Source organism: Saccopteryx leptura, chromosome 5, assembly GCF_036850995.1.
Source record: "Saccopteryx leptura isolate mSacLep1 chromosome 5, mSacLep1_pri_phased_curated, whole genome shotgun sequence".
NCBI classification, from domain to species: Eukaryota; Metazoa; Chordata; class Mammalia; order Chiroptera; family Emballonuridae; genus Saccopteryx; species Saccopteryx leptura.
Window position 1 is genome coordinate 138,641,022 of NC_089507.1, and position 27,633 is coordinate 138,668,654.

Here is a 27,633-nt window from a genome sequence, read left to right on the forward strand (position 1 = left end):
CATAAAGCTGTGGGCTTATTTCTCGGTTCTCTGTTCTGTTCCATTGATCTATATGCCTGTTCTTATGCCAGTAACAAGATGTATTGAGTACAATAGCCTTGTAGTATAACTTGATATGAGGAATGTGATACCTCCCACTTTATTCTTCTTTTTCAAGATTGCTGAGGCTATTCATGTTCTTCTTTGGTTCCATATAAATTTTTGGAATTCATGTTTCTTATTTTAATAAAACCAAGCACCTAACCTTGTAAAAATAAGCTCTGCCTGATGTATCATTAAGAAATGACAAATTCAGACTACAAGAATACATCACTCACACCTATTACAACTGCTAAACTCCAAATGTGACAATACCAATGTTCTCATGCATTCATTGTTTAATTCTTGGATGTCCCCAGACTGAGGCTCAAGCCTACAACCTTGGTGTATCAGAATGATGCTCTAACTGAGCTATCTGGTGAGGGCATAACCATGGGTTTCATCCAACTCTCTCATTTAGGGATAGAAAATATCTTTCAAAACCAATATATTGCCACACAATGAAAGTCAGTTTAGAGATAGAAAACTTGCCTGACCAGGTGGTGGCACAGTGGATGGAGTGTTGGACTGGGATGCCGAGGACCCAGGTTCAAGACCCTAAGGTCGCCAGCTTGAGCTTGGGCTCATCTGGCTTGAGCAAAATAAAAAAAAAATGCTCACCAGCTTAGACCCAAGGTCGCTGGCTCGTGCAAGGGGTTGCTCAGTCTGCTGAAGGCCCGCAGTCAGGCCACATGAGAGGGCAATCAATGAACAACTAGGGTGTTGCAGTGAAGAACTGATGATTGATGCTTCTCATCTATCTCCGTTCATGTCTGTCTGTCCCAATCTATCCCTCTCTCTGACTCTCTCTCTCTCTCTGTCCCTGTAAAAAAGAAAAAAAAAAAAACCTTACTTAACATCAGCGGGTAAGTGAATCACCTGAGGAAGGAGGGGCAGGCCCCCTCTTCCCTGAGAAGGAAAGAACAAGAAGAATGCAAGGGAAGGGAGCCTGCAGGGGTAACTGAGTCAGCCAGTTATAGATTAACTACATCCTGTAGTTCTCTGAAAGGGTGCCTGGGGCCACTTGCTACACAAACCAAAAAAGAGAGAACTTATCTGAAAACCTCTTTCCCTTTTTGTTTCTCAAAAGCTTTTAAGAAACAATGTTTACATACCTTAATTTAAAAACTTCCAACACTTATCCTCTGAGTCTACCTAAACTCACCCTTCCATCCTGGAGTCATGAGAGTGACTTATACCTCTAGACAAAGGGATCACAGACCCCTTGCATGAAAACCTGTATTCTGTAAAATGTATATAAGATGTGAGAAATCTAACTTCAGAGAGTACGTGTTTGGTTGCCTCCTTTGGGGTAATGCTGCTCTGCCAGCTAAATAAATCCTACTTCCTTCACCAAGTTGTCTGGGATTTTTTTGTCCTCCTTTGATTCCTACCATACAACCATTGAAATATAATGCACTGTACCCACCCCTGTTCCTCCTGACTTTCATCAACGTCTTGTTCTCAAGATGCACACAACTTAGCAGAAGAGACACACACTGAGGACACATTTAAAAGGGACCATACTGCAGTATAAAGCAAGTTACAACAAATTTCAAAAGTTTGAAATTCCATAACCCATGTTTCCTTCTCTCATGACAGTTAACCTTGAAATCATTAGTAACCGATAAGCCAGGAAGTCCTTACACTTACACTGCTAAAATACAATTTTAAATAACCTGTAACATACATTGCAATTGGAATTCTAAAATAATTTCATCAACAGAAATATAACAATAATTTTAAAAAACCTATGGTACCCTGACCAGATGGCTCAGTGCATGGAGTGTCCTCCCTGTGTTCCAAGGTTCTGGGTTTTGTCACAGGTCTTAGCAACAGAGAAGTGACCAATGAGTGAATAACTAAAGGGAACAATTGAATAAATGATGTCATGCCTCTCTCTCTCTCTCTCTCTCTCTCAAACCAATGTAAAAAATGCAAAAATCCAATGGAAAAAGCTACGATAGACCTGCAACATGCCTAGTGCAATTCTCTCAACAGAAAGGCAGAAAAAAAAAGAAAAACAAAGTAAAACCAAGATATATCTTTAGACCATGTTTCTATTTTTCACCTAGACAAGGCTACCTTTTTTTTTACCATCAACAATCTAATTCTGCACCTCACAGTGTTTCCTGCCCATTTATGACTCCCATGGTGCCTCTCCTACAATGGAACCATTTCACTCTCACTTCCCCAAAACACATAACCAGCACTGCCTTGGAGAAACTCCTCCCAAACATGAACCTGAGGGCTGAGGGGATGATGGACATCTCAGAGCACAATGGTTTCCTCTAATGTGCCATCAACCCTATGAATACTGGAGCCTTCTATCAGATTATACTAAATGGAACCTTAAAGCTTCTCCCTGGAGCAGGCATTCAAAGTTTCATAAAATACAGCATCCAACTCTCTTCCCTCACTTTCTCTACCAATATTTACCTTCCTGCCAACACGAATACAACAAGCATTACTGGTCAGGCACCAAAAGCCAGAAAATGTATTGCTCATCAGAATCAAGGGGTAGAATGTTACAGTAATAAAATGTTACAGTAATTAAATATATAGAAATATAGAAACTATAGAAGATATCTAGAAATGTTATTATATAATATTAAAAGCAACTAAGGTAAGTGAATAAGGCTACACACTCTGGGTGGGAGCTAATCTAGTGTATAGGGATATGATAAGCAAGACCATTCCCTTAGCTCAGGGCCCAGTTAGTGTGTATGTGAAATTATATATAGATAAAAATAGCTCTCTGCAAGGAAATCCCCAAAACTGGATTGATGTGATAATCCTGGAGATTAACACCTGTTAGAACAGTGATAATCAACCTGGTCCCTACCGCCCACTAGTGGGCATTCCAGCTTTCATGGTGGGTGGTAGCAGAGCAACCGAAGTATAAATAAAAAGATAAATTTAACTATAGTAAGTTTTTTTTTAGTTTCTTTTTTAGTAAGTTGTTTTTCATAGATACATAAATTCCAAAATGCCCTCTTGATGTTCCGCTTACCTGTCAGACCTCACCCTTACTGGACTATCACCCCTAAGACAGAGGAATTTCCAAGAAGCTGGTCAACCTGCCCCAAGGAGAATCCCAGAAAGCTAAAATCCTCAATCCATAAAAGGGAACATACCAGGATTTTTGCCTCAGTATCCCCTCAGGCTCTCCCAAACACTATATAATTCGCCCCTAGTCTGTAACTGGTGCTATTCTCCCCGGGAGAAGTGCCCAACAGGGTTCCTTTCTTCCTTTCAATAAAGCCTGTTACTCTGGTCTTCTCGGTCTCCTATGGATTCCAACAGTTTTATAAAGATTTATTCTGCCAAACTTAGCAAAAATCTGACATCAAGTACTTGGTAAGTAATTATTCTTATATACTTTCACTTGCTGTAACTCTGATTTATAAATTTTATAAAGTAAAGTGACTTCCCCACTTTATGAATCACCATGACTGTGGAACTGGTGGGTGGTTAGAAAATTTTACTACTAACAGAGATACAAAAGTGGGTGGTAGGTATAAAAAGGTTGACTACCCCTGTGTTAGAAGGTGTATGACAGAAAGGGTACTAAAGCCAAGGGGTCCCCAGCTACAGTTAGTCACCCAGACTCCAACATTAAAGGTGGACTGTCTCCAAGCTGGCCACTCTAACAAAGGACAGCCAAGAGGCCCCATTAAGCTGTATCCCGGCATGCCATAGGACCTGTGAGTAATACACTGCTTATAATTCTTGCAACTCACTTGTGTACTAGTCATGTCTTTCCTCCGGTTGGCAATTGGCCTCAGTACCAATAAGTAGAATCCTCATAGCCTCCTCAAGAGTAGTCTGCCGCCCTGGCCGGTTGGCTTTGCGATAGAGCGTCAGGGGTACCTGGGTTCGATTCCCGGCCAGGGCACATAGGAGAAGTGCCCATTTGCTTCTTCACCCCCCTCCCCTTCTTCCCCTCCCACAGCCAAGGCTCCATTGGAGCAAAGATGGCCCAGGCGCTGGGGATGGCTCCTTGGCCTCTGCCCCAGGTGCTAGAGTGGCTCTGGTCATGGCAGAGCAACACCCCAGAGGGGCAGAGCATCACCCCCTGGTGGGCAGAGCGTCACCCCTGGTGGGCGTACTGGGTGGATCCCAGTTGGGCACATGTGGGAGCCTGTCTGACTGTCTCTCCCCATTTCCAGCTTCAGAAAAATACAAAAAAAAAAGAGTAGTCTGCCAACCCTGCTGCTAAGCAGGAGTGCCCCACTGCACAGGGAAGTTTTTTTTTTTTAATTTTTTTTATTTATTCATTTTTAGAGAGGAGAGAGACAGAGGAGAGAGAGACAGAGAGAGAGAAGGGGGGAGGAGCTGGAAGCATCAACTCCCATATGTGCCTTGACCAGGCAGTCCCAGGGTTTTGAACCGGCGACCTCAGCATTTCCAGGTCGACGCTTTATCCACTGCACCACCACAGGTCAGGCTGCACAGGGAAGTTGAATCAGGGATGCCTGAGACATAGAGGTAGGGCTCTACTGTGACAGGGAAGCACCTCTCTAGGAAGCCAGCCTCTTTCTGAGGAGGGTGTGGACAAAAAAGGGGCCACATGCTGAATGTAACAAGCTCTGGGGAGGCTTGCATTGTGGCCTTACAAACTCAGAGACATAAAATAACCACACAAGATGATCTAAAATTAAAACTTTCTAACTAAAAGCAGTTCATGGTAAGTAGTCATGTCCTAGGGAGGTATTTTTCTCCAACGAATGTCAAAAGCTTACTTTAATTGAGCCTGTCTATTGTCTTTTGCACCTGATAATGGCACAGAGAAAACTCATGTCCAAGGGGGCTTCTCAGGTGAAAAAGTATTCAGGAGAGAGACAGGGTGCAGTGTTCAAGCAAAGCAAGCAGTTTATTTAGCAAGCTGAGCACTTGGCACAAGACAGAAGTGAGCAACTCAGCTCATCTGAGCACCACTACCTGTTGGGGTTTTACAGACCATACACTTTTTAGCTGTAACTTCCAAGGTTCACTTTCACTAATACTCTGACCAATGTACAGTGTTTCAAAGCCATTTAGACATCTGGTGATTTTGTCCTGGCAGACCGTGTGACTGCTGACCCCCTCCTTCAGTGGATGAGATAAAAACCCCTTTGTTCCCCTCTACCTTTTCCTACCCTGGTGCCTGTCTATCTTACATAACAATAGCATGCCTTTGAAACATAAGGGTAACATTTTCCTGCAGTCCTCAGTGCAAGCTGTATCACCAGAGCAGAAGCCAACCATCCCATTGTTATTATTATCACAGTCATTGTTACCTATCTTATTCCCGCCCAGGTAAAAGAAATTTCAGTTTATACATTTTTACTTTTATCCAGTCCCACAGATTACCCTACTTCCCGTTCTCAGCCTCCTTAATATATTATCAATCAATTTCATGTAACCCCCTTGTCTTCCACTATGCTTTGCTTCTGATGTACAAAATATGGGGCAAAATGCCTTTTTCCAGATCATTTTTCAGTCCGCTGCGGCTTTGATTATCAGCAATTGTCGACGGTTTGGCTAAAATAAACTCATAAAATTCTTACAGGTCTGGAAGCTGCTTAACTTGACAAGGGAGACCTGCAAGGGGGGGAAAGAGGCTCCCTCCCCTCAGTAGACATCTCCAGGGAGGGGGCGCCCCTCCATGGAAAAAAGCCACTCTACAGAGGGAGGGCCCCCTCACTCGGAAGTTCACCAAATCCAAGGAGGAAGACCCTCTCCGGGGAGTTATCCCCTCTCCGGGGAGGAAGCTCCTGTCTAAGCCGAGGCTGGAGCTCCTTTCTTGGGACTGACCCAGCCACAGGGAGCTGTCCTGCTCTTGCCTTCCCCGCCCTGCGCCATCACCACCCGGTGCCATACACCCTGCCCCGCCCGGTCCCACCCCGCCCCCTCCCTATCCCCACTCCATCACTCGCTGTCCTCCCCACCGCCCCGCGGTGCCCCTTCCTCACTGGGCCCCTCTCTGCGCCCCTCCCCGAGCCCACCCACGCCACCGGACTCAACCAGCCCAGTCCCCGCCCCTCACAGCCCATCACAGAACCGGGCGCCTTCCCAGCCCGGCCCCTCACAGGCCCTGTCACCTCCCCACGTTGTCCACCCTATCCCAAGCCGTCCCTAAAATATAAGCGTGTAAAGGCAGTCAAAGTGAGAGATGGGAAAAGACACGTTGGTGGTGCAAAAGTAGGTTGACACGCATGACCAGGCAGTGGTGCAGTGGATAGAGTGTTGGACTGGGATGCGGAGGGCCCAGGTTCAAGACCCCGAGGTCACCAGCTTGAGCGCGGGCTCATCTGGCTTGAGCAAAAAAAGCTCACCAGCTTGGACCCAAGGTCGCTGGCTCAAGCAAGGGGTTACTTGGTCTGCTGAAGGCCCGCGGTCAAGGCACATATGAGAAAGGAATCAATGTACAACTAAGGTGTCGCAATGAAAAACTAATGATTGATGCTTCTCATCTCTCTCCATTCCTGTATGTCTATCCCTCTCTCTGACTCTCTCTCTGTCTCTATAAAAAAAAAAAAAAAAAAAAGTAGGTTGACAGTTTTTTGGTCACATACACTCAGCTTTTTAAAATTTAAAATTTCCATATTTTTTTATTTTATTGATTAATTTTACAGAGAGAGGAGAGGAGAGAACAAGAAGTATTAAGTCATAGTTGCTTCACTTTAGTTATTATTCATTGATTGCTTGTTGTATATGCCTTGACCGGGCAAGCCCAGGGTTTTGAACTGGCAACCTCAGCATTCCAAGTCAATGCTTTATCCACCACGCCACCACAAGTCAGGCTACACTCAGCTTTTAATTTCAAATTGTACACCAGATTACAGCAGAGGAAAAAACTTTCTGGTGAGTTTTACCTGTTATTCTCAAGATGTCCACGAAATGGGAGTAAAAGCATAGTTGTGGGGTGTTTTTTCCTTAGACAGGTCAACCGTGATGTTGATCCAAATATGTGCAAAACAGAGCAGCAAAAGCCCAAGCTGGATGGCTCGGTTGGTTGGACCACCATGCTGAGATGCCAGAGGTGGCTGGTTCAATTAGGCTGGGGCACATACAGGAACAGATTGATGCTTCTGTCTCCCTCTCTCCCCTTTCCCTACTCTGGATTCAATTAAAAAGAAAAAAAAAGGCCCTGGCCGGTTGGCTCAGTGGTAGAGCGTGCAGAAGTTCCTGGTTTGATTCCCAGCCAGGGCACACAGAAGTGCCCATCTGCTTCTCCACCCCTCCCCCTCTCCTTCCTCTCTGTCTCTCTCTTACCCTCCTGCAGGCAAGGCTCCATTGGAGCAAAGCTGGCCCGGGCGCTGGGGATGGCTCTGTGGCCTCTGCCTCAGGCGCTAGAGTGGCTCTAGTCGCAACAGAGCAATGCCCCGGTTGGGCAGAGCATCGCCCCCTAGTGGGCATGCTGGGTGGATCCCGGCTGGGCGCATGCAGGAGTCTGTCTGTCTCTCCCCGTTTCCAGCTTCAGAAAGAAAAAATATATATATATAAAAAAAATTAAGCAACAGCACTGCCCACTGCATTAAATGATCCAGACCTGGTAATAATTCCTATTTTATGACCTCACATGCCTCACCTTACCTATTGCTCCCGTTTGCCAAATGAGACAGGGACAACTGTTATCTCCATTTCACGGGTATTTTAAAGACTGATTCTAATACAGTTCAAATTCCAGAACTGATGGTCCAAGATGGGCTAGAAGAGTGTACACTCATAGTATCCTGGACAAATCGAACAACCTAATTACTCCTTGCAGTCTTGTGTTGAATATTGTACTTTTTAAAATTTTTTTATGTTTTTAAGAAAACCTGCACATAACCTGATGGTCCAGCTTGCCATATTCTCACCTACAGTGGAGTTTGAGGTGGAACTTGGGCAGGAAATGAGATAGGATAGGTGGAGAGGGAGGAAGTGGCCTGGCCCTTCCCACATTCTCAACCAAGAACAGATCTCTTTAAGAGTGTCCTTCCCACTTCTACCCCCTCATTGTCTTTAAAATCTGTTCTTCAGTCTAGAGCATTGGTCTGCTTCTACCCATGTGTCCTTCCTCTGAGACCTTAACTGACAGGAGCTTCTACCAGGCTCAGAATGAACTCTAGAGCTGACTTCTGGCTCCACCACCTGCAAGCTGTGTGATTTCAGGCAAATAAATGAAAACTCAGTCTCTTCATCTGTCAATTGGGGAGAACCGCTCCCTCTTGGGTGGCTGTGAGGATTCAGGAAAGTGGTGCATGTTAGCTCCTGCCAACCGTGTGACCAGCAATCTCTCTCACTCTGTCCTATTTTGGCCCATGCTTCATATGACATTCTTATCCATCCCCAGCTCTCCGCAGCCACCACCACCTGGCATGTGAGACCTTGGAGCTCAGGATGGCCTCCTGCACTCTGTCCTTGCCATTCCCAGCTGACATCCAGGCCAATAATAAACTGATGTGACTGAGCAACCAGAAGCCCAGGCTTACCCAGAGACATCCTCCCAGTCCTTGCACTTTCACAACCTCTTCATTCCTGTAGACCACAGTCCAAGAAGGGACACTGAGGGGCCACCTGAAAAGGGGAGGCATCCAGAGGAAAAGAACAGAACTCAGTGCCCATAACCCCCACCATTATTATGACTTGCTCTTGGCCTTCTCTAGAAGCAGAGTGGCTATGGCACAGAGGGGCTGGACCCATAGGCTGCTGGGCTGTTTTCCCTAAACCCCTTCTTGGCATCAAGTTTGAGATTCTCAAGCTGTATCAATAGCTCATATGGCCTTACTGGGGTCCTTGTAAAGATGGGACTATCCAACCTATACATTTTTTAAAATTAATTAATTTTAAAAGTTTTTATTTATTAATTTTAGAGAGAGAAGACAGAGAAAGGTGGGGAGAAGCAGGAAGCATCGACTGGTAGTTGCTTCTCCTATGTGCCTTGACCAGCAGAGCTTGTGTTTTCTAACCAGCAACCTCAGCATTTCTAGCTCGATACTTTCTCTACTGCACCACCACAGGTCAGGCTATTTATTGATTTTAGAGAGCAAGAGGAAGGGGAGTGGGGGGAGACAGACAGAGGGCGAGAGAGAGAAATAATGTTTTATTGTTCCACTTCTTAATCATTCAATGGTAGCTTCTGACACATATCCTGACCAGGGATCAAACCCACAACCTTGACATATTGGGAGGAAACTCTAACCCACTGAGGTACCCGGCCAGGGCTCCACTCTATTCATTTTGTAAGTTAGCTCTCAATATGCCAATGTGGGTTATCTGTGTCCATAGCTAAGAACTGGGACACCTTCCAGTGTGTGATGACCTGGGCCTCTTTCACTCACTCCTGCCTGACTGGAACACAGGGGACAATGAGCTTCTGAGGACACAGTGGATTCCTGAAATGGGTCATCAAGCCTAGAAATACTTGAGCTTTCATGTAGATTAAGCTTTAGCTAAATGGAATGCTGAAATTTCTTCCTAAAACATGCTTTCTTAGATTTATATAATATAATGTGCAATTTCTTTACCTCTCTTTCTTCACCAATAGCCAGCTACCTGTCTTTGTAAACACAACCATTACTTGACAGGCACTGGACAGAGGCCACAGATGACTCAGGAACCCAGACATAGACCCTACGTTCCTCCACTTAAACAACAGACTTTAAACCTACAGTAGGACCCTGGGCCCCAGGCCCCAAACCAAACACTGTTCTCCAGACCCAAGTCAGACCCTGGAACCCAAATGCCAGACACCAGAAACTGACACAAGATCTTGGACATGAGATGCCACACATTACATCTTATGACTAGAGCTGTGTATGGGTCCCACCCTGGAAACCAGGACATGGAGACACACACAGAGGGACCCCAGATTCCACACAGCTCAATACAGATTCAACCACAAACCCCAGAGACTGAATCCACATTTGCAACAGAGACCCCACAGCCAAACTCCAACATGGAGCCTGACAATGGACTCAAGTTTCCACACAACAGAAGTATGAGCTAAACTGGATCCTCACAATGTAAACACAGCCGGGACTCAATACTGCAAACTCATGACTCTGAGTCCAAGCACCTAGTTTCTCAGATGTGTTTTCATGCCAGTGTAAATGTGGAGCACTACATAGTTCCACCAAACCCTACAAAAAATGAAGCCAAACAGCTGACAGTGAACAAAATAATGGTAATTCTACCTGGCAGATGTCCACGTCTCAGCTGCAGCACTTTCCTGAAGTTAGTTTCTCATCCTTTATCTTCACATGTCCAGCTCATTGACAGTATGAGGGATAAAAAAGAGACAAACACATTTTCCTCATACCTTGTAAGTTCCAACAGCATTGGTAATAATCAAATAAACTTAATCAGATGAACAAGAGATACTCAACATATAATACATGCTCAAGGTGAATTCATATTCATACAAGACAGTGAGGTAACAGGGGGCCCTCTCACAGGAAGAAGGCTCTGCCTTGTGAAATTTAGGGGTTGTGCCCATAAGCTCTGGGTCCACTTATTGTGGAAGGGGTCTCACTTGACACAGAGAGTCCTGTCACATTAGTTCTGTTCCCTGTGAGTATAGGAAACAAACCAACCTGAGAGAATGGAGGGGTCTTGTTACATCAGCTCTGGAACTTGTGAGTGTGAGGAAAGGTCCCTCCCTGAAAGAGTAAGGAGGGCATCACGTCATTTTTTGAGCCACGTGAGTGCAAGGAAAGGTCTTTCCCTGAGAGCATAGGGCATCCCGTCACACATGCTCTGTGTCATTTGACGGTGTGGAAGGGTCACAACTGAGATAGTAGAGGGCCTGGGTTTGACCCCATTGGCTCTGGACCCTGTGATGTAAGAAGGGGGCCCTAAAAAAGGAGTCATGGTTCAGCATGGCTGGGTTTTCTGACTGTGGTGAGGGGGTCATGTGAGCTTTGGATTTTGTCTCATAGAGAAGAGTCCCACCTGACAGAGTGGTGAACTTTCTCCCATGTGCTTTAGTTCCTACCATTATGGAGACACAGACATCCAGAGCTGAGGGTGATGGGAGGCGCCTTGGACATTCACTGTGTCCCAGCAACATGACAAAAGCAGATGCTCGGTAAATGGGAGCTGTTCCGACGGTGCACACTAGATGGCAGCAGAGAAGATTGTTTCCTCTGTACTGGAGTGTGTGCATGGATCCACTCAGCATGGAGAGTCCGGTCACATTGGCTCTGCCTCCTCTGAGTGTGCCCAGGGGTCTTCCCTAAGGGAGTATGGAGCTCTGACACATCAGATCTGACCCTGTGATTGGGTGCAGGGGTCCCACCCGAGACTAGGGGGTCCTGTCACGAGTCCTCCAACTGCGGTGACCAGTAAATGCTTACGTAAATGGAACAGCAAATCTCTCTCTCTCATCAATAAACATTTTTTTAAAGCTGAAGGCCTGGCTACTGGAATTGCCTGTAACTGATGCTGGTGGACCCTGTTGTCTCTTCCTTTCTGCGGAGACAACATGTCTGAAACGGAGTTCAGACATGTCACCAGGTAGCCCACGGGTAGCCCCCTTCCTTCAGCACTCTTTCTCTCTCTCTCTCTCTCTCTCTCTCTCTCTCCCCCCATGACCTCATCACACCCAGGCTCTCTGTTCTGAAAGCCTAAGTCTTCTCTTATTGCACCTTACTCTACCATAGGCACTGGGCATCTCAGGTCCTGACACCACTGGGAGGGAAAAGCAGAGGAGAGACAGGCAAAGGCTGGGAGAGGCTGTGATCTGAGAAGAGCTTTTGGAACCTGGCTGGCTGGGGGAGGCTTCAGGACCAGTGAGCCCTGACCTGAGCTGAGCAGCTGGGGCAGGGCTGCCTGGCAGTGGCATGGCCAGACTCATGCTGGCTGAACTGCACCCCTCACCCCAGAAACCCCACTACCTCTCACAGGCTGGTGAGAAGCCATGTCCAGGTCTCTCCTCGCCATTTACCTAAGGACACCCTCTGCCCGTACAGACCTTCTGGAGCCAGGAAGAAAGAAGTGGTACCAGGTGGCTCCTCACTTGTTTCTGGAGGCTCCAGCTGCCCATGAGATGCTTAACTAGAGTCAGAAAAAAACAATTCTCCTCCAGGTCTCTCCTGGCTCCTTCCTACAGAAACCTCTCCTGCCCATAATTCTGGCTAAAGCAGGGATGGAAATTCAGCCCCAGATGACCACTTTCACCACACAAGCTACTGCAGCTGGGTGTGGAATTCTGCTCATGGTCTTTCCTGGTCAGTGAACTGAAGACTCACTGTGCTCTTCACACCCTGGCCTGAGCAAGGAGGGAGAATTCACTGGCCAGTCTCTCCTTCCAGTTTTCCCATGACCCCTTCCAAGAGATGCATGCAGAGGAGATAAATATTCTTCTCTGGTTTCTCCTCATCCCTTAGCTAAAACATCTGCTCTGCCCTCACACACTGACCTCAAGCCTCCATGGAAAACTTGCCACAAAGTCAGCTGCCTCCTTCTCCAGACATCCCCTCTTCTCCTCCATGGTTGCTGGGAATTGGGATAGAAAGTCTGCCTCCAGGTGTCACCTCACTCCTCATCCCAGGACATCATATGTCAGACATGTGGATCCAGGGAACAAACCTCTCAGGGTCTTTCTCCTATTGCTTATAAAAGTTCTGCTTTCTGGAGCTTGGAACACGCATCTAGGCTCTGGACTTGACTCTTCTGCCTGGAAGCCTGTGAGGTTAGACCTCGCCATGGTCAATAAACTGGGACTACAATAGTGAGCTTCTGAATCTGCTTTGCATCTATAGAAAGGGCTCACAAAAAGTGGCCCCATGGGAATAGTTCATCTAATTTGAGACATGAGGCATGTACCTCAGAAATAGTCTGGGCACACTTTTTGGGTCCTCACAAGCTGCCTGTAGCTGTTCCCCATTCTCTCTCACCTCATACCCTTTACTTACCTAGAATCCCCTGGACCACATTGCTCACTTCACATCTGGATTCTTACATGTGAACAGAAATAGAACTCATATCTACTGAGAGAGACCCCATCCAAAGTGTACAAAACAACTAGGAGAACAGCTATTCTGCTACAGACTGGATTTCCTCATCTTTCTCTCTTGTTCCACACCATGCACTCACTCGGTCCACATAGGGGGGGGACTGGAGGACAATAACTACCCGCTCATAGCAGGCTACATGGGGAAACTGAGCTTCCTCAAAGCCCTACACCTTTTCCTTGCTCCCTATCTCACCTGGCTATTGAGGAGGTTGATGGGGAGGTTCCACATTCAATCGAACAGAAGAGATGGTCATTCTAGAACTGACTCATTCAATGTGTCCTGACTATAAACCTCAGAATGAGAACATTTCCCCCATAACATTACACACTGAGACATGAAGAACAACACAGAAAACACTGTGACCCTATGTATTCATCAATGGATAACATTCTAGATTACTCCTCAATCCTCTGAGGTTAACTAACTTCACTAATTGGGTGTGGTTTCTATATTCCCAGGAAAATTATTCAGGTTCCAGAATGATCTTTGAACACATGTTTCTCACCTAGGTCAGATGGTGGCCCCAGGGACAACGGCAATGTATGCAGACACTTTGGATTGTCATGAGCCTGGACTGAGGGAGGGTCTTCATGGCAGGCAGTGTGCAGAGAACAAAGGACAATAAGCACACACAATGCAAGGACAATTCTGAAAAGCAAAATAAAACACAGAAGCTTTCACAACTAGACACAGATATGCATTCCAGGATGAAGGTACACTAATCAAAACAGTGGGGTAATGACATGTCAATAGACAAAATGACAAAACAGAAAGAAATACCCAGTAATACCTGCACATACATATGAAAATTTTGTCTAAGATATCTTTTTAGTTGCATGAAAACAATATGCATTATATAATATATACTGTGAGAAAAGTAAATACAAAAACATATTGGATTCTTTTATCATAGCCTTGACCAAACTCTATACCTTGTAAATTTTAATAACTATTCATTACTAATATAGGACATAGAGTCACCTAAAACATAAAGGTCAGAGATGGACTAAGGTCACTTGAGGCCCAGGGTGCACAAGAAAATATTGGGCCCCTTGTCATTAGAAAAAAGTGTCAAGTTGGGATTTTGCAAGGCCCTTCATCAGTCAGGGCCCAGGATGCACGCCCTGTGTGCCCACTGTTGAATCCACCTCTGATAAAATTACAAAGACATTGAAAATGAAAGAATGGGTAAAGGCATACAGGTGGTACAAAAGTAGTTTTACGTTTTTTAGTATGTCAAACAGTTATTTGTGGGATTACTATTTGTGAATTATTGTGTTGTTTCCATATGAACAAATGTTAACCTACTTTCGCACTTATCTGTATTACATGCAAAATTATATAATAGCATACAGTACATTTAAGGGCAAAATGCACTAAAAGAAATGAACAGCACTTCATATCAGAGACTTTAATTAACTAGGGAGTTCCAAATTTTTCTGTGCTCAATAACATAAATTCTAATTATACAGAACAGACCTACAAGAAAAAATGAGCAAATGTATAATCATTAAAGATTTAACCCAACACCTCTTCTCTTCTAGACTGAGCATGCCTCTTTCAGAACCAATAGGTTCCACCTAACCAGAGAGTGGCACAGTGGATATAGAGTCACACTGGGAAGCAGAGGACCCAGGTTTGAATCCCAAGTTCACTGGCATGAGTGCGAGCTCACCAGCTTGAGTATGTGGAGTCATTGGATTGAGCATGGGATGGATCATACACATGACCCCCATGGTCACCGGCTTGAGCAAGGGGTCACTCTCTCTGCTGGAGTCCCCCCCAACCCCCATCAAGGCACATATGAGAAAGAAGTAAAAATAGTATAATGGTAAGTCACTGACTGCAGGGACATGAGTTCCTAGCACAGTGCCTGGTATATAATGGGCACTTTCAAAGGCTTTATGAAAGCATGGCAGGAAGGAAAGAAGGAGAACAAGATGAAAATAAGGGTGATAGAGGAATCCAGGGAGGGAAAGGAGAAGAGAAGAAGAAAAAAAGAAAAAAACAAATTATGGCTAGAGAGAAAAAATGGGGGAGGAAAAAGAGAGATTCATCACAATTATACACATTCACATTCTTTGAGATCCAAAGTTGATGATAAAAGTTCTCCGCATTTACTAAGCATTCAGAAAATATTTTTAGAGCATTAAAGAATACATGGAACTTACTGGCTCCACAATGTTGAATTTCTTGGACTCCTGGACTCTTGAACTTCCTCGATTTGATAAACATAATCAAGGGAGGACTCGAAAAAAATGTGCCTTTCTTTGTCCACCTGCAGGTCAACCTGGTAGAACGGTAATGTTAATCCAAATTCGGAGGGACCCGAAATATGGAAGACAGGAGTAAGTTCCGTCGTTTACACATTAAAGTTTTATTGCCTAGCTTGGCCAAGCGGCGGGGAACTCTGACAGAAATCTGACGGAGAGCGCGCTGGCCCTTTGTTCTACTTAGTTTTTATAGTTTTGTAAGTGGGAAGTACAGAAGCAAAAATTGCAATTAGGAGCACCTTATCACTATTGGTTATAGTCATATGTCCTTTAACATGATAGGACCACGTTCAATTTGAAAACCATACATCATTTTGGAGAAAACAAAATTTACAAGTCAACACAATGGTAGAAAGATATCTTTTTACATATTAAAAGGCCTTCCTATATTTTCTATTGTTCATCCGCCATCTCTCTGTCCAGAGTCAGACATATTAACCACATGCATTTACATAAGAGAGGTTGTTTCTGTGGGGACAAATGCCCACAAATGGCTCATAGTTATAAGAAAAGGTTTATTTTGGCTTTTCCCTGCCTGCACCTGGCTAGCCATTCACTCCTTTCCCCACAGGTGTAGTGGAATGTCAGGGAATCTATGCTTTCCTTCCCTTTTTATTTACAATACAATGGCAAGAGCCATCCTGGTTATGCTAATCACACAGTACAGAGACTATTCTCACAATTTCTCTGCACACCTTAACCCAAATTAATAAAATGTTCTCCAAGCCTCCTAAAATATTAATATTAATTCTGTAGCCTTTTGGTACTTTACAACATCTGCAGGTGAAATGGCTCAGTGGCTCCTCAGGTAGCAAATGTCACAAATTTGCACTGTCATTCACGCAAGTCAGTGTTTATGGAATGAACAGAATGCTGGAGCTAAAGGAAAGTTCAGGGACTATGGAGTGATCTGATCCCTTTATTTTACAAATAGAGAACTGGAAGCCAAGAGATAAAAAGCAACTAACAAAGACTCCTGGTTTCTCATCCTACAAGTAAGAATCTTTGAAGTTATCATGCCCATCCTCACAGGAGAATAAAAATAAACAAGGTGAAAATAAACTACTCCTCCTGGATCCAACAACTAATTGAAGTCAAAGGAAAAACCAATGTCTCAGAAACTGTATAGAAATTTGAATATGGGGAATAAGAATGTATCAAAGCAGAAGCCTGTTGCTGCAGCCAATATCAGACTTTATTTAAGAACTCTCCAGTGGGTCCAACATAATGGCACATGTGGACTCTGGGCTTCCAGCCTCCCAAAAACCCATCCAATGTATCCCTTTGCTTAGAAAAATTACTCCTGAAAGACAACTGAAAAATAATTAAACAGCTTCTGCACAACAAGCTAGAGATAAACAGACAGAGAGAGAAAGAGAGAGAGAGAGAGAAAGAGAAAGAGAGAGAGAGCAGAGAAGGTTGAGGAAACATGAGAGCTCTGCAGGAGGTGAAGGAACAGCTCAGGACCTAAGAGACCAGTGAGCGACACTGTTTACACATCCCGGGCCTGTGGATAGAAGATGGGAGCTCCATCCAGGCTCTATGGCCACCCGCAGAGTGCTGTAGCAAACCGCCAGCCACTCCTCCTAGAGCTAAATACAATAGAATCATGAGGGCAGTGTAGCTTGTATAAAGACAGCTCCTCTTCCCAGATATCGACCCAGCAGGTAGGTATGGGGAAGTGGCAACACTTCGCCCACTAAGCTGCATGTGAATGTAGGGGCCCCCACCTACAGAGAGTGCAGAGCTAGCAAAACACTCTGGTACCAGCAGCAGGACTATTTGACCCAGAGAATAGTACAGCCATAGTGGGTCACTACAGGCATTACCTCTCCTGAAAAATATGGAGCTGGAAAATAGTCTATATGGTCTGCACATAGGACTCCCTGATCAGAGAAAGTGCAGAGAATGGGGGGCGCTGCTGCATGCACTGGTCAGGCAGCTCTACCCCCAAAATGCACAAAGCAAGCAAAACCTTGTGGCCCAGTGTAGAGTGGGGGGGCAATGCTGTGCATGTGCACAGGGCTGCCAAGCCCCGAGAAAGTGGGGAATGAACAAATGAAGGCTGTGTGTGCACCCAGGCTACCCGACCAGGACAAAGGGTGGATCTAATGGGGGGGTGAGATACAAGAAAGCAATCAGGTAACCCAGCGCAGACTGTGCTCTGACAACAGATAATTAAAACAGAACATGCAGAGCACATACCATGCAGCCCCTTTTACACCAGGCAGCCCTGCCCAGATTAAAAGGACAAGGAGGCTCACACACCCCAGGTGGCCCATTCAGAACCCACTCCTTCAGGTCAGGTGACAGGACAGGCAATGCATGCACCTCTCCCCAACTACAACCGGCAGGCTGAAACTATTCAACACACAATGTAACAAAGACAACTTTTTCAAGACTGGACGATATGACTATTCCATTCAACTCAAAGAAACAAAAACAGTCAAACAAAATGTGGAGACAGAAAAATATAACCCAAATGAAGGAACAAGGAAAAAACTCAGGAGAAATGTCCTAATTAAATGGAGATGGGTAATTGGACAGATAAAGACATCCAAGCAAACAGTCATAACGATGTTCAATAATCTTGAGAGTAGAATAGAGGAACTCAAGAGAGCGCTTGAACAACAAGAAAATGTAATAATCTTATCCGGCTTGAGCGCGGATTCAATGGCTTGAGTGCTGGATCATAGACATGACCCCATGGTCGCTGGCTGAGCCAAAAGGTTGCTGGCTTAAAGCCCAAATTGCTGGATTGGGCAAAGGAGTCACTGACTTGGCTGGAGTTTCCACTCTGGCCCGTCCTTGCATCCCTGGGGCTGGTCCCACGTGCGCCCCGTGGGCCAAGCAGTCAGCCTCAGCGGTGTCTCCCAGGCAGGCACGTTGGGGATAGGCCTGCAGGGTGGACGCGGACGGGATCCCAGCAGCGTGGAGGGAGCTGCGGGGAGGGCGTGGGATGCGCTGCAGGTGAGCACAGAGCGGCAGGCGGGGGAGAGCCCTGACCCAGCGGAATGACCAGCGGTTCCTTCCAACCGCTGCGCGGGGTCAAGTGGCCACGTGTCTCTCTCTCTCTCTCTCTCTCTCTCTCTCTCTCTCTCCACACACACACACACACACACACACACACCACCGCCCCGCCCCCACAGGCCCCTGGCGCCCTCAGGGACATCTGCGCCTACGGGTGGCCGCCATGGTTGACTGGGAGAAGGCACGCGGCCCCAACGTGGAGAAAAACCTGGACGCACTGCTGCGCAAAGGTGACGGCACACGGGCGGGAATCGCAGGCTGCATGAGGGCTGGCTAAGTGTTGGGGCTGCTCCTACAAGCTCTTTGCTTTCGGTACCACGATTTTGTTTCTCCCCAGGGCTCGGCGACCATTGGCCCACTTACATGGTTCACCACCAGCAGGCCACCAGACCCCCAGTGGAGAACACTGAGGACTCGCATGAAGAATGGACTCGGAGGCAGCGAGGTGAGGGGCTGCAGGCACGCACTGTTCATTTGAAATGGACCCAGGGTCAGGTCCCCAGCCTCTAAACAGATAACGAGGGACAGAGCTTGCATTTAGCAAACAAGCGAGATACATACAGTGCATTGTGAAGTAAGGGGCGATTTGCTACACTGCTTCCATGTGTAAATAATTACACATGTTTATAGATGTGTTAATGAGCAGGAACGGTATAAAAGTACAAAAGCATGTAAGAAATAACTCATTCAGAACACTTCTCATCACAAGAGGAGGATGAAGGTCTTGCCAGTGAGCAGTGCTCCAGGACAGGGCTCCCTGGGCAGCGCCAGTCACATTGCAGATGGGAAAGGATTAATCATGGTGATTAAGGCAGCTGGGGTTGTGAGCCAGGGTAGGGACCATTGTATCAGGCCCTGTATCAGCCATCTCTTCAGTGCATCTGGTTTTATGAAGGTGTGGTCAGTAAGGTCCTTCCGCTTTCATGGTCTAGCTTTGAAACAAAGATGAAGCACAGATGTAATCTCAAACTTGGCCCAATGGTTTCTGTGGCCCACAGAATCTGATGATTAAGGAAGAGCAAGAACAGCCAAATGTGTAAAGGTGAAAAGATAAGAAGGAAAGCAGGCAAGGTGGTCACTGTACCATTAGACTGGACAAGGCTACTCTGAAACAAAAAGATGGAAAGGAACCCTGGCCAAGTTGCTTAATTCATTAGAGAGTCGTCCCTGTACACCAATGTTCTGGGTTTGATGTCCAGTCAGGGCCCATATAAGAATCAACCATTGGAGCCTGACCAGGTGGTAGCACAGAGGATAGAGCATCAATCTGGGATGATGAGAACCCAGGTTCCAAACCCCAAGGTTGTGGCTTGAGGATGGCTCACCAGCTTGAGTGTGGGGTCGCTGGCTAGAGCAGGGGATCATAGATGTAACCCCATGGTCACTGGCTTGAAGCCCAATGATGCTGGCTTGAGCCCAAGGTTGCAGATTTGAGCAAGGGGTCACTGACTGAGCTGGAGTCCCCTGGTCAAGGCACGTATGAGAAAGCAATCAATGAACAACTAAGGTACTGCAGCTATAAATTGATGCTTCTCATCCCTCTCCCTTCCTGTCTGTCTCTCTAGATAAACAAAAAGAAAAAAGAAAGAATAATTAACCACTAAATGCATAAATGAGTGGAACAACAAATCAATGTTTCTCTCTCACTCTCTTCTCTGATAATAGCAACCATATGCTGCTGGTGTTGTATACCTGGCCTTTCCTAAATACCTTACAAATACTGTGCCCTTAATAAATATTTTATGAATAACTAAATTTTTGGAAATTAAACCTCACAATGGGAAGATCTAGAAACAAAAATTGAATTGGCCATCTGTAGTCAGTGTAAAGGCTTACTATTATAGAGGCTCTCTGAGCCAATAGTTGACAAAGGAAAATACCAGAGTATGTAAAATGACAGGTGATAATTTGATGGAAGGAAATTGTGTGTTTTCTGACAAAATAGGGATTAACACTCCTAACTTCACCAAACTCTCTTCTCCAACTTAGAACTCAGGATAAAGGAGACTGAAGTAAAGATGTATATAGCCTATGACAAAGAAAAGGCCATGTGTACCAAGAGGTCAACAGGCCCCAGGATGATAACTACCTCTGTAAGTGACCCTCGCAAAGCATGTTATGTCTTCATACAATAATTTCATCTGGTCATTTGGCCATTAGAGAATTCCATTCCCCTATGAACCTGCATTACAGAATTGGGTTCAATGATGTGAGTTCCTGGGATCTTTCTGAAGCTCTGTATGTCCAGAAACATGCACTACACCTTCCCTAATCCCTGTTGCTCTCACCCCCAGATTGTGAGAAGTGTCATAACTTCTTCATTGACAGTTGTGATGTGCATGGGCCCCCTACATTTGTAAAAGACAGTGCAGTGGATAAGGGGCATCTGAACCACGCAGTCCTCACTCTGCCTCCTGGGTTGAGAATCAGACCATCGGGCATCCCTGAGGCTGGGATTGGAGTGTGGAACGAGGCATCTGCTCTGCCAGTGGGTCTGCACTTTGGCCCTTATAAGGGCCAGATCTCAGAAGATGAAAAGGCAGGCAACAATGGATACTCCTAGCAGGTGAGAAGTATTTACCACTTCCCCTGTCTTGTGGCTTCCCACATCCCTCCCATGGCTTAGTGGGACCTGCCATTCTACATGCTAGGACAAGGATGGAGACAATATGATTAGCTCTGGGTACTGAGTTGACTTTGAAGAACATGGAGCTCCTGTTGAGGATCTCAGGTTAAGTGGGAGCAAAGCAGTACAGACACAAAGGAATGCCTCCTCCCAGCCCTCAGTGGACAGGTCAACTCAGATGTGATGAGTAAGAAAAGTATCATGTGGTCACAAGTGGCAATGCATGCAAGCTGAAAGTGTTTTGTTGATAGTAGGGTAAAATAATTTCTCTATTACTTCCTCAACTGAAAAAAAACTTTATTTTTTCTTCCTGAAATGCAGATCACCAAAGGGAGAAACTGCCATATGTATGTGAATGAAGAAGATGAATCCTGGGCCAACTGGATGAGGTAAGGCCAATAAGTTTCTGGGAGTCACGAGAACACTCATCCCTCTCAAGCCCATACATCTTTCCTTCTCTTCATGCCTCCCTCAGTGGTCTCCCTCAATCCTCTGTTTCTCTTTTTTCTCCATTTGGTGCTCTTTCAAAGCAAGAGGTATTTAGAGAAAAAAGGGGGATAAAAATATAGCACATGTCCTCAAAATATAAATCTCAATGCTAGACAAAATTTAGGCACTGGAAAAAAAAACTTTGAGGGTCTGGATTACAATTTAATTGATCTAATGAACATTATTTAAGCCCTTCATATGTTCCAGTTTAGATGAAAGTATTCATTACTTAAGCAGGTCATATAACCCATCTTCTTATGGAGGAGTAATTGCAGACACAGTGAAACAATTGATATTACAAATATTTAACTATAATATTTTTTTGAGAAGATCACAGTGCCAGCATAATTAAACCAAGGATAGCCTAAACCAGTGGTCAGCAAACAGCAGCTCATGAGCCACATGCAGCTATTTGGTCCCTTGAATGTGGCTTCTCCAAAAAATACCATGTGCAGGCACTACCTCGATAAGGAATGTACCTACCTATATAGTATAAGTTTAAAAATTTTGTCTCTCAAAAGAAATTTCAATCATTGTAGTGTTAATATTTGTCTCTGTTGAATAATGAGATTGCCGACCACTGGCCTAAACCTGTGAGGGCAGCAAACTATCCCAGCCTCCCTTCTTACTAGAACTAAGTTCTGAAGCCTGCAGAGCAATGATCAAGAGACACTTTCCTAAGGGGATCTTTTATCAGGGGTTACAAAATGTGAATAAGCTATTATTGTTCTTTAAGATTTTGCTAAGACAAAGAGACCTCCAAGTCCTGGCAGGTTGGCTCAGTGGTAGAGCATCAGCCTGGCCTGTGGAAGTCCACAGTTTGATTCCCAGCCAGGGCACACAGAAGCACCCATCCGCTCCACCCTTCCCCCTCTCCTTTATCTCTGTCTCTCTCTTCCCCTCCCTAGCCAAAGCTCCACTGGAGCAAAGTTGGCCCTGGCTCTCAGGATGGCTCCATGACCTCTACCTCAGGCACTAGAATGACTTTGGTTGCAGTGTAGCAGTGCTCCAGATGGGCAGATCATCACCCCCTGGTGGGCATGCCAGGTGGATCCCGGTAAGGAGCATACGGGAGTCTGTCTATCTCTCTGCTTTTCACTTCTGGGGGTGGAGGAGACCTCCAGGATTTTATGGGAACCTGGTTGCAGCTACCTAAATAAAATGTGAGGAGAATGGAGAAAGGACCCTCAAGAAAAGATGGACTTGGTCTGAGTATTGAATGATGTGAACTAATCTAGACACAGATTCCAACATCAAGTAGCAAGTTCTGTGATATAAACAGAACCTGAGTTAGCTTAGAGAAGGTAGAGGTCACTGGGTTTTATGGCCAATCAGGGTAAAGGTTACATCTGCAATTGGCTTTGGAAAATGGTATTAGGCAGGATGAGCACCGTAAGCAGGACATGGACATTGGAAGTCATATGACATTCTGATATGCTCAGACATCAGAGAGAAGGTTCTCTGGGAACACTGTGGGAGTGGGCGACATCAGAGCCTGAGTGTCAGGTGCAGAACTGGACATGGATCTGAGGGGTAGTAAGAACTCATTGCCTGTGGGTTTCTTTTCTTTCATCTGCCTCAATCCCAGGTATGTGAACTGTGCCCAGGATGATGAAGAGCAGAATCTGGTGGCCTTCCAGTATCATGGGCATATTTTCTACCGAACCTGCCGGGTCATCAGGCCAGACTGTGAGCTGCTATTCTGGCATGGTGATGAGTATGTCCAGAAGCTGGGCATCAAGTGTGGCAGCAAGTTGAAGAGAGAGCTTGCAGCAGCTAGAGGTGGGCACAACTGTTCTTCAAAATAGAAAGAAAAGAAATAACTCACCTTAGAAATTTTTATGGTACACTCTAAAGTCAGTAAGATTTCAAATCAGATGCTTCAAAAATGAAGAATTCGTTTCATATGCCTTTGAGTCTTAGGAAAAATCTTTATATTTTTTACTTTTGATTTAATTTTTTCATGTGAGAGGAGTGGAGATAGACAGATTCCTTCATGTGCCCCAACCAATATCCACCCAGCAACCCCAGTATGAAGTCCACACTCAGACAAACCGAGCTATCCTCAGTGCCGGAGGTCAACACTTGAACCAACTGAGTTATTGGGCTGATGCTCGAACCAATAGAGGCACTGGCTCTGGCAGGAAAACAGAGAGAGAGGGAGAGAGGGAGAGAGGGAGGGGAAGAGAAACAGATAGTCACTTCTCATTTGTGCCCTGACCGAGGATTGAACCTGGGACTTCCACATGCCAGGTCAACACTCTGTCCACTGAGAAACTGTCCAGGGCCTGTTTTCTGAGGGACACTCCTGTTTAGCATATAGGATAAGAGCAGAGGTCGGATAGATGCCCAGCAGCCTGGAAATGCAGTGCTGTGATCCAAGCTGAGACACTGGTGACCTTCCTGAGTGAGGTGGGACAATGGTGCTATTTTTAGCTACAGGGAGACTTATTCTCTTATTTGCTTTGTTAATTTTTGTAAAATACACTTCAGAGGGGAATCCTCTCAGAGATTACTTCATCTCCAAGTGAGATAGGATGGTGGATTAGGTAGAGAGGAATAGGAGTCAGGCATGTAAGAAGTATGGTTGGCGGCTCTGGCTGGTTAGCTCAGTCAGTAACAGGATCACCCTGTAATATCAAGGTTGAGCCCAGCTCAGGGCACATACGAGAAATGACCAATGACTGCATGTTTAGGTAGAAAAATGAATAAATGCCTTTATCTCTCTCTCTCTCTCTCTCTCTCTCTCTCTCTCTCTCTCTTTCTTTTTCTTCTCTACTTCTTTTTCCTCCTCCTCTCTGTCTCTCTATAATCAATCAATTTTTAAAAAGTATGGTTGGGGAAATATTTTGAAACAGGCTTCCCATTGTATATGAAATGGGCTGACACTAAATGAAATCAAGTATGAATATTTGGTGTGAGGCTTGAGGAAGGACATATTTTCAGTTTATCATTTATAGGAAACTATGAGGGAAGCAATTCCTAATTGCAGCAATGGTCTTTCTAAACAACTGTGTTAAAAGCTACGTGTATATAAGAAAGGTCAGCATTGTTCCACCCATACAAGAAGTGAAACAGCCCCTGATGCCACTTGACAGTCCCTCATCTGTTAATACATACAAAGGACCCTTGATATGGGCTTTCTGGATTTCTAAAGAAGATACAGTACATAAAAATTAAAAAGATAAAACAGACTAGAACGAAAAAAAAAACACAACAGACTATAAAGAAACAGTTTGTGGAATACAGAGATTATACTGTCAAACCCGTAAGAACGACTCATGGGAGACGTCTTAACATCAGACAAAACATATGACCCATGCAGCCTTATCAACCTCTACCCTGACCAAAATTTACTCTTTCAGCAGAACCAAAGCCAGAGATACACCCATGTCCTTCCTGCTCTCTGGTCTTCTCCAGTCAGAAATTCCTCACTCAACACATGGGATGCAGTCACCCCCCTCAGATTCTCCCAAGAAAATCTACAAAAAAACAGCTTCAATCAGAGGATCCCTACCCAGAGGATCCAAGTAAGCAGCAGCAACATACTGATACACGCAACTGGGATGACAAAGCTGAAGATCAAGAGGTCAAAGAAAAGTCCAGCCTTTTGCTTAAAAGGACCAGGCAGAGGAGGATTTCAAGGGCCTTTTTCAAACCTTGTAAAGGACATATGGAAAGCTCTAGTGAGCAAGAAAGAATGATACAGGAAGTGCCCAGCACAGGCCAGGAAGTAAATTCAGTAGACACAGGCAAAGTATCTATGGGAGTAGGAATGTCAAAAACTGTAGCTGTCAAGTATGGAGAGTGTGGGCAAGACTTTGAAGATAAGTCACATATTCTCAGACAACACAGGGCACACTCAGAGGAGAAGCCCTATGTTTGCAGTGAGTGTGAACAAGGCTTTACACGGAAGTCAAACCTCATCAAACACCAGAGGACACACTCAGAGGAGAAGCCCTATGTTAGTAGGGAGTGTGAACAAGGCTTTACACAGAAGGCAGATCTCCTCATACAGCAGAGTACACACTCAGGGGAGAAACCCCATGTTTGCAATGCGTGTGAGCGAGGTTTTGCATGGAAGGCAGATCTCCTCATACACCAGAGGACACATTCAGGGGAGAAACACTATGTTTACAGTGCATGTGAGCGAGGCTTTACACAGAAGTCCCATCTCCTCAGACACCAGGGGACACACTCACAGGAAAACCCCTATATTTGCAGGGAGTGTGAGCAAGGTTTTGCACAGAAGGCAGATCTCCTCATACACGAGTGGACACACTCAGAGGAGAAGCCCTATATTTGCAGGGAGTGTGAGCGAGGCTTTGCACGGAAGTCTCATCTCCTCATACACCAGAGGACACATTCAGGGGAGAAACCCTATGTTTGCAGGGAGTGTGAGCGAGGTTTTGCATGGAAGGCAGATCTTCTCATACACCAGAGGACACACTCAGGGCAGAAGCCCTATGTTTGCAGTGCATGTGAGCGAGGCTTTACATAGAGGTCCTATCTCCTCAGATACCAGAGGACACACTCAGGGGAGAAGCCTTATGTTTGCAGGGAGTGTGAGAGAGGCTTTGCACGTAAGTCACATCTCTTCGGACACCAGAGGACACATTCAGGGGAGAAACCCTATGTTTTCAGGGAATGTGAACAAGGCTTTGCATGGAAGTCACATCTCCTCATACACCAGAGGACACATTCAGGGGAGAAACCCTATGTTTGCAGGGAGTGTGAGCGAGGCTTTGCACAGAAGTCAGATCTCCTCAAACACCAGAGGACACACTCGGGTGAAACCTTATGTTTGCTGAGTGTGTGAGCAAGGCTTTGCATGAAGCCACATCTCCTCATACACCAGAGGACACACTCAGGGGAGAAACCCTATGTTTGTAGGGTGTGTGAGCGAGGCTTTGCATGAAGCCACATCTTCTCAGACACCAGAGGACACACTCAGGGGAGAAACCCTATGTTTGCAGGGAGTGTGAGAGAGGCTTTGCACATAAGTCACATCTCCTCAGACACCAGAGGACACATTCAAGGGAGAAACCCTATGTTTGCAGGGAGTGTGAACGAGGCTTTTTTTTTTCTTTTTTCTTTTTTTTTTTAATGTGCCTTGACCACGGGCCTTCAGCAGACCAAGTAACCCCTTGCTTGAGCCAGCGACATTGGGCTCAAGCTGGTGAACTTTTTGCTCAAACCAGATGAGCCCTCGCTCAAGCTGGCGAGCTCGGGGTCTCGAACCTGGGTTTTCTGCATCCCAGTCCGATGCCCTATCCACTGCACCATCGCCTGGTCAGGCATGAATGAGGCTTTGCATGGAAGTCACATCTCCTCATACACCAGAGGACACATTCAGGGGAGAAACCCTATGTTTGCAAAGAGTGTAGTGAGTTATTAGCATAAAATTGCATCTCCACAGCCATAGCTGTTTCATGGGTCATATCCCATCTCTGAAGAGACTTCAGAAGGAGTCTATTGACCACTTCCCTCCGAAGAGTGTAATTAATAAAGAAGTAACTGGTTAAACAAATGCTTCACTTTCCTAACAAGAGATGAGCTAGAGAAACAATTCCTTAAGTGCTATGGGAATGTCAACACCAATCTCCTCCATGGTATCTTGGCCTCCGGTTCTAATAAATCTTATCTTCATAAAACTTTGAAGCTCACATACCTCATTCCCCCTGTCACTGAAACCAGAGTTCCAGGAAAGCCACAGAGAACTCATACTGTCATGCATAGAAACTCAACAACTGGAAATGTGGAAGTCTGGAGTCAATCTACTTAGCTTACTGCCCAGGGAGAGAGATTAGAGACAGACTCACCAGGAAAGGAATTTCCTTGACTCCCAGGAAGTGGAACCTTTTCTCCTAGTAGGCTCACAACCCTCGTCCCTGGGCTTCTCTTGGCTCCTGTCATGATTTCCTCTGACTTCTGTGTCTCAGTGGTGCAAACCAGGGAAGAACATGTGCATGTGCATGTCTATGTACCTGGCTCAGTCTGGGCACCTGGTCTCCCTCACGCTCTCCTCACTGGCCTCTACAGGGTGAGCATATCATGGTGCATACCACATGGACTCCGGATCATTCAGTAGTTGCTTTGAATCTCAGCTCTGCCCTCACCAGTTGTGCAACCCAAGGCAAGATTCTCA

At 45.6% G+C, this 27,633-nt stretch overlaps 1 pseudogene; it reads left to right on the forward strand.

Annotated features, from left to right (window-relative positions):
• Positions 1-11,048: 11,048 nt before the first annotated feature.
• Positions 11,049-26,872, forward strand: LOC136406571 (histone-lysine N-methyltransferase PRDM9-like; annotated as a pseudogene).
• The last annotated feature ends 761 nt before the right edge of the window (positions 26,873-27,633 follow it).